The sequence below is a fragment of the Nicotiana sylvestris genome, chromosome 4 (assembly GCF_000393655.2).
Source record: "Nicotiana sylvestris chromosome 4, ASM39365v2, whole genome shotgun sequence".
NCBI lineage: Eukaryota > Viridiplantae > Streptophyta > Magnoliopsida > Solanales > Solanaceae > Nicotiana > Nicotiana sylvestris.
In genome coordinates, this window is record NC_091060.1 from 106,153,574 (window position 1) to 106,161,385 (window position 7,812).

Below are 7,812 nucleotides of genomic sequence, written 5' to 3' on the forward strand. Positions count from 1 at the left end.
TACATTTATTGTGCTTCATTGATTATTCTTCATTTATTACTCATCATTGATCATATAGAGCCATTATTGAGGCTCTTAAAACTGTTATTCCTTCATCGATCATCCCAGTCAAGCTTATTAGCTCGACCTCAAGGCCTAGTATAGGCCAGCTCGAGGCCCCGATTCACGGCCGTCCGGTTTGAATAATCGCACTGCCTCTTACTTTACTTTACTAGCTCATACTTAGCATCTATTGCTTAACAACTACCAAAAAATTAATCACGTATTTTTAGAACCACAAAGTCAAATCTAATTGTAATTACCATTATCAAGGTAAACAGTTTGGCGCCCACCGTGGGGCTAAAAATAATAGTGATTGTTTTAGTGCTGGTTTACTGAAAAACGTAAGTTATTCTTCACACTTTTATTGTCCAAGAATCTTTGATTTCATGTCAAAATGTCTAACTCAGTGAATGCACCTGAAAACAACGGTCCTGAGGACCATGGAGAGAATGGTGTAGTTGTTCTAGGCGCCGGTGTACCACTACGAAACCCTGAGGATGCACCAGAGCCAATTCCCGTGGATGTGGTCTCATACAATGCCCAACACGTCGATATAAGCTCCCACACTAACATAAATGTACGCTAAAAAACTAGCAAGAAGCTGAGAAAACCCCAACTCAGGAGGAACGAGAGGTTAGCCTTCACGTCATTTTTGAAATGTTGCAGGCACAACAGTTGGCGATTGCTCAACTGCAAAGCCACTAAAAAACTCCAAGCACAGTAGCACCAAAAACGGCTCCTCAAGCCGAACAGGTGCTAGAAATATCGAGTAACAACGGGTCAGCAACCGACCCCGCTATTATGAAGATGCTCGAGGACCTTACAAAGAGGATTGAATCGGGAGAGAAGAAGATAGAAGCTAATGATAAAAAGGTAGAGACCTACAATTCAAGGGTCGATCAGATCCCGGGTGCACCCCCGATCCTGAAGGGTGATGATTAAAAAAAAATTCATACAAAAGCCAATCCCATCAAGTGCGGCTCCGAAGCCCATCCCGAAGAAGTTTAGAATGCCCGATCTCCCGAAGAACAACGAAACCTCGGATCCCAACGAGCATGTCATTGCTTACACTTGTACCATAAAGGGAAATGACCTAAAGGAAAACGAAATTGAATCCGTTCTGTTGAAGAAATTTGGGGAAACACTTTCAAAAGGGGCCATGATGTAGTATCACAACCTCTCCCCGAATTCGATAGACTCATTCGCCATGCTGGCAGATTCTTTTATAAAGGCACATGCTGATGCCATCAAGGTTACTACAAGGAAATCTGACATCTTCAAAATCAAACAAAGAGAAAACGAGATGTTGCGAGAGTTTGTATCTCGCATTCAAATGGAGTTGCCACCAATCTCCAATGACTGGGCAATGTAGGCCTCCACCCAAGGTTTGAATGAACGAAGCTCAGTAGCTTCGAAGCAGCTAAAGTATAACTTGGTTGAATATCCCCTCGTGACTTGGGCAAATGTCCACAACTAGTATCAATCAAAGATTAGGGTTGAGGACGGCCAACTGGGAGCCCCCTCGGGCTTAGTATATCCTAGCAGGCTCCTAGCAAAGGATTCAAAGCCAAACAAGGAAAGGTACCAACCATACACTGAAGATAGAAGAAACGCCCCAAGGCATAACATACCCCAAAGCGACCAAAAGGTAGATTGAGGTTATAATCATTGGGAACTTGTGAGCAGAGCCACATTCGATAGATACAGCGGGCCAACTGTGGCACCCCGGCTATCTGAGTACAACTTCAACGTTGATGTTTCAGACGTCATACCAGCCATAGGTAAAATTATAGACACCAGGTGGCCAACACCCATACAATCAGACCTGTCGCAAAGGAACTCTAACCTGATGTGCGAATGTCATGGCATGCACAGTCATAGGACCGACGATTGCAGACAGCTCCGAGAGGAAGTAGCCTGACTACTTAACAAAGGGCACCTCCGAGAATTCCTCAGTGACCGAACCAAAAAATCAATGTCGAGAAAGAGAGGAAAATAGAAAAAATGAAATAGAAGATCCACAACATGTCATCCACATGATCGTTGGAGGGTTCGACATCCCACAGGAACCCATTATCAAAAGAACAAAAATATCCATCACCAGGGAAAAGCAAACTCGAGGTTACATACCCGAGGACGCTCTCACATTCAGCAATGAGGACATTGAGGCCCTGTCTTAACCTCATAATGATGCATTGGTAATTTCTTTTCCTGTGAATACATTTCAAATTAAACGTGTACTTGTGGATTAGCTGGGACTACTCGACTAAATCGTGCCCGCCTCTCAAGTCCTCAACGGATTCAACATGGCGAGCGAGACGACAAAAGGGGAAATCACCCTCCCGGTCATGGCCGGCATAACCCAAAATGTCAAGTTTCATGTCATCGAAGGAGACATGAAATACAATGACTTGCTCGAAAGGCCATGGATACACTGCATGAGAGTAGTACCATCAACCCTTCATCAAATGATGAATTTTCCAACCAAAGACAGAGTAAAAACGGTATACGAGGATTAGTATGCAACAAGAGAAATGTTCGCAGTGCATGATGTAGCACCGGTATCGACACCTTCAACATCGAAGGATCCAAAAGATAAGCAAATAGAGAAGTAGTAATCACAAGCTACATTCTCAACTGCGCCCAAGTGTATGAACAAAGGATCATACCGCATCCCCGGAGCAAGCAATTGAAGCATATTGAGGCTCGAAACACCATCACTACTAAGGCATAACCGTCTCCCTTTTTATTTACGTCTTACACTAACCTTTGTGCAGGCATCCGGTTAAGAAGAATAAAAGCACCTTCCAGCTTGAAGACCTTAGGTTTTAAAGCATGCATTGCACTTTTTTCCTTCGATCGTATTTTATCCCAAGAAGGGTTTTACCGGTAAGGTTTTTAACGAGGCAACATCTATATGCTACCTAAGGAGAACATAACAAGTATTCAAGGCTTCTCTTTAACCAACCTCGAATACTGGGGAACATCCCCCCGGGAGATCATCTCCCCGGAAAAATCAAGATGAGCCAAAGAAGATCCCAATAGAAAAATGATGTATCGGGCCAAACGGTCGAAAGAACTGTGTCCGCATAGAATGATCGAACCCTCGACAGCGAAAACTATGTATACTTGTACCAAGTAATCAAGGAATATTTTTTTATTTCTTACCATCAAAACACTTTGCGCTTCAAAGAAATTTGCTATTTTCACAAGAAATGGCTCCAGGGCCAGAAATTTCCCGAACTCTCGGAAACTGACATCAAAAACTCGAAGCCATAAGACCTCCAGACCGGAAACTTCAAGCTGATAAGCCCTCAATGAGGCAACATCAAAGAATGGCACCAGAGCCAAAAACTCTCGATGTCTCGAGGACTGTCGCCGATTGTCACCTCATCGAGCTATGAAAAACTCCAGGCCGTAAGACCCCAAGTGGGCAATCTCAAGACCGAAAGACCTCCATAAGGAAATACCAAACCTATAAGACCTCAAGTAAGGCATGAATTATACTTGTACCAAGTAACCTATCTATAAGACCTCAAGTAAGGCATGTTCAAATTTATAAGACCTTACAAAAGGCATAATCCTAATCTTAAAGTCAAGGCTATATATTCGAACTTGTAAGACCCTAAAAAGGCATACCCTCGATATAAACGCCGAGGCTACCTCACTCGGGGACTAAAAGGCTACAGCCAAACATAATGACTATGGTCATAAGGCTCCGACCAAACTAACACGACTTGGGGAGCCTGATCGTCATCATAAAGCCACAGGCCTTCAATTACTTCGAAAATAACAAGTTAATCAGGCTACCCTTGGCGTAAGCAAAAGAGCTTCGATCATATCAGCTTCAAACAATAAAAAGGCTTCGAGACAATTCAGCCATCGAGCGAAACCTACCGAGGTGCTCATTTATTGTCACATAAGAACTCATAATCGAGATTCTCATCAACCGTCGAAGAGTCAGACGAACATAAAAAATTCAAAGAGTCTTTAACGAGGGAAAAATAAAGCCATATTAGAGGTCGCACCGACCCACAGCGTAAGAGCCTAAGCGCCAGCCCATATTAGAGGTCGTACCGACCCAATGTATAAGAGCCTAAGCGCCAACCTATACTAGAGGTCGTACCGACCCAATGTGTAAGAGCCTAAGCGCCAGCCCATATTAGAGATCATGCCAACCCAACGTGTAAGAGCCTAAGAGCTAGCTTAAAATTTAAAAACCTAAGGGTCGATAAGCTCGAGTTGAAACCCGACTCGAAAACTGAGCCCGAAATGGTTAACTAAAAAGTGCCTAAGGGCAAATGCGTAAGCGCCTACGAGCCAGCCTAACAAGCCTCAGGGTCGGTTTGTAAACCTAAGGGTTTTTTCCTCGAAAGCCAATTCATCTGGCTAATCATTGACAAACATCAAAATACATGACAAAGAATGACATACACAAGCAAAGAAAAATTCATGAAGGGGGAAAACTGAAAGGCTTCCTTTATATGTGTATGTGAAATAATACAAGGCTTCATTCACAATGTTCTCTAAGAGCATTATACGCAGAATCAGAAAATAAAGGCCTAGCCTACGTTCCCCTCGGGGACTGCGGCCCTATCGGCCTCTTCCTCATTATCTTTGGCATCAGATGCGAGGAACTTGGCATCGTATTCATATGCCTTGGCCTACTCTATATATTCTGAGAGATCGAAGCCCCCAGCATGGATTTCCACGAGGGTTACCCTCCGGGATTTGTACTAGGCATATTCATTGCTTCTGCTCTCCCGATCGAAAGCCCATCTCAACTCAGCTCGAGCGTCGGCAACATCTTTTAAATAGACAGCCACATTCTTATCAGCCTTAGCCCAAATCTCTTCAGCTTTAGCCCGGGCGTCCATGACCTCAGCCTTCATCTTCAAAAGGCCAGACTCAAGGCTTGCAATCCTGTTCGTCTGGACCAAACTGTTTTCACGAGCGTTCCAGAGCTTCACCTCGAGGGTAGAAGCCTTGGCCAAAGCATTCTTCTTGGCCACAACTAGGGCATCTATCTGAGCTCTTAGCTCATTACACTCATACGTGGCCTGACCAACTTTAACCCAAAGGCATTCCAGGTCCTCCGTCTTAATCTGTAACTGAGGTATCAAAACATTAATCTCCAAGGATAGAAGGAGAAATATGCATTCCCTCGAAACAAAGGTTACCTGTTTCTCGAGGCGGCCTTCGTAGTTTAGGCTTCGATTCAAATCATACCGAAGGTGTCTCAACTCCTTTGCCCTTTTATCACTTAGAAGCCTGAGGGATTTCTCCCCGTCCAAGGCTCTCTACAACCTGGCTTCACAGTAGAACAGCTCGGACTTGAGCTTGTCAAAAGCCTATGAAAAAAAAGCTCAGTGAGAAAATGAGAATGCAAAACTAGAAAACCAACAAAGTCAAACCAAAACTCACCACAGAACAAAGCCGCTAAGCCTCCTCAAAAGTTGAGCGTGTATCTATTGGCCTGGTCACATCGGCCTTAGTTGAGTCGCTCCCGGTGGGGATATGATCTCTCGGGACCCCACTTGATTTAGGCGGCCCCTGGCCTTGAACATCCCTCGAAGTACCTTCAATGGAAGATGAAGACGGCGGCAGAAAATCTGTATCCCTCGAAGTACCTTCGACGGGAGAAGAAGGCGGCATCAGAAAATCTTTATCCCTCAGAGTACCTTCGACCGGAAAAAAGATTACGGCAAAGGTTGAACCATTTTTCCGAGGCTAGAAGCCTCGGGTGCAGCAACCTCAGCCGATACGTCTCCTTTGAGCCTCCAAGCAGCACTTGCCTCGCTTTGAGCACCCTCGCCCTTTGGGGACTCCTTCCGTTTGTTATCATTCCTTGACCCCGAAGTCGACAATCCTTCCTCCTCCCGGAGAGAGCACGGTCTCATCTCAGAAAATTCTCCAATGTCTGCGGTGACAGAGATAATACACATAAAATAAAGTACCTTTCAAAGAAAATAAACCACACAGCACGTACCGTGGTGTTTTGCCTCCCATCTACCCTTTGACAGGTCTCGCCACTTACGCCCATCATAGGTCGAGCGAGCTGCCAGCTTCCAAGTACAATCCGCCAGGTCGGGGACCTCGTATGGCATCCACGGGATTACTATAAAAAGGAAATGGAGAACACCTTTACGGAGTCTACCTCCACCACGAACAAAAATGATAAAAACACAAGTGTACCACTTACGTGTGAAATTCCATTTCTCAGGAAATGGCAGGAACTCCACGAGGATAATATCGATAGTCCGCACTCGGATAAATTGACTCATCCACACTCGGTCCCCATCTTCTTCGTCGTCAGCATCAAAGGGCCTGGTACATCAACATCGTAAAGCTATCAGGCCTTGGTAATGAAAGGGCAAGTACAATCTGATGAGATGGCTAAGGGTGAACTTAAGTCCGTCTTCCTCCGCAAAGAACCTTATCTCAATACTATCCTCCAGAACGACGGGTGAACCTATGCTAGGTTAGCCCGATATATTCGGCAGAAGTAGAGCAAGACTCTATCGAGAGGGCCCAACGCAAAGAGGTACGTGTATCCGCTCAAAAAACCCTCTACATGAGCCATGATGTTCTCCGACAAGGAAGGTACCTGCAGTACCGCCTTTTCTCCCCATCTGCATTCTCTCCTTACTACCTCGAGGTGTTCCTCTCCTATTGTTCAAATGAACCTCGATGCATGCTCCCAATGGCCCTGAACATTGGGAGGTCTCCCTAACGTAAAATCCCTTCTCGAGACAAAACATCTCAAAGTCAACTCACCGGACGCCGGTGGTGTACCACCAACCGAGCGGGAAGCAGAGGTGGAACTCTCCTCTTCTTGGTGAGCGGGTTTGGGTGTAGAAGCCATAACTATGGTGAAACAAGAGAAGTGAAATAAAAACTTAGGCAAAATCTTTGAATTAAAATGGAGAAAGAGCTAATGCAAGGAAGGGGAACTCTATAAAAGGGATAACTACTCAAAGTAGCGGAATCCTCAAATAAGAGGAAAGCAAACTCATGTATTGAGCATGCGGCGACTGTCCGCCTACTCTAGAGGCCAATTAATTCTGACTAAGCCATTATCACTTTCGGGAAAGTGTACTGGCGGGACCACCTCGGTCACTTCATGGCCGTGTATACGAACGACGTTGTCGTACAATGTTCGAGGGGTCAAAGATTCCCATACCAACCTAGCCTCGAGATGTGCCCAATCTTGAGGATCTCTGTTACTATAACGATGGGCTCTAAGGAGCCATCAATACCAATCTAGCCTCGAGATGGTGCCCGATATTGAGGATCTCTATCACTATAAAATTGGTCTTTAAGGAGCTATTTGCATCAATCTAGCCTCGAGATGGCGCCCGATCACGAGGGTCTCTGCTATTAGAAATGCGTATCATTCACCTAATTCTCTGGCCCCCGGGCTACCCGAGTCCGAGTCAGTTCTCACTCGAGGGATATTAATAAAGCCTTAGGGCTATCTTCATTTTAAGTTCAAAGCAAGTTTTCAAGGCCGCCCGAGTTCAAGCAAAATCTCATTCAGAGACTATTTGTGAAAGTCTAAGGGCTTTCTTTATTTTCAAATGGTCAAGCAAACTCTCACTCGAGGACTAGCAACAAGGCCTAAAAGGGCTAAACTCTATTTCAAAGAAAATCGAGACGCTGCTCTCATTCAACTCAAACTTAGAAGTCCCGGCGACCTAAGTTTGTACCAGATCAATCCAGACTTAGTCCGAGGGATGACAAAGGATCTCGAGAAATATCACATTAACC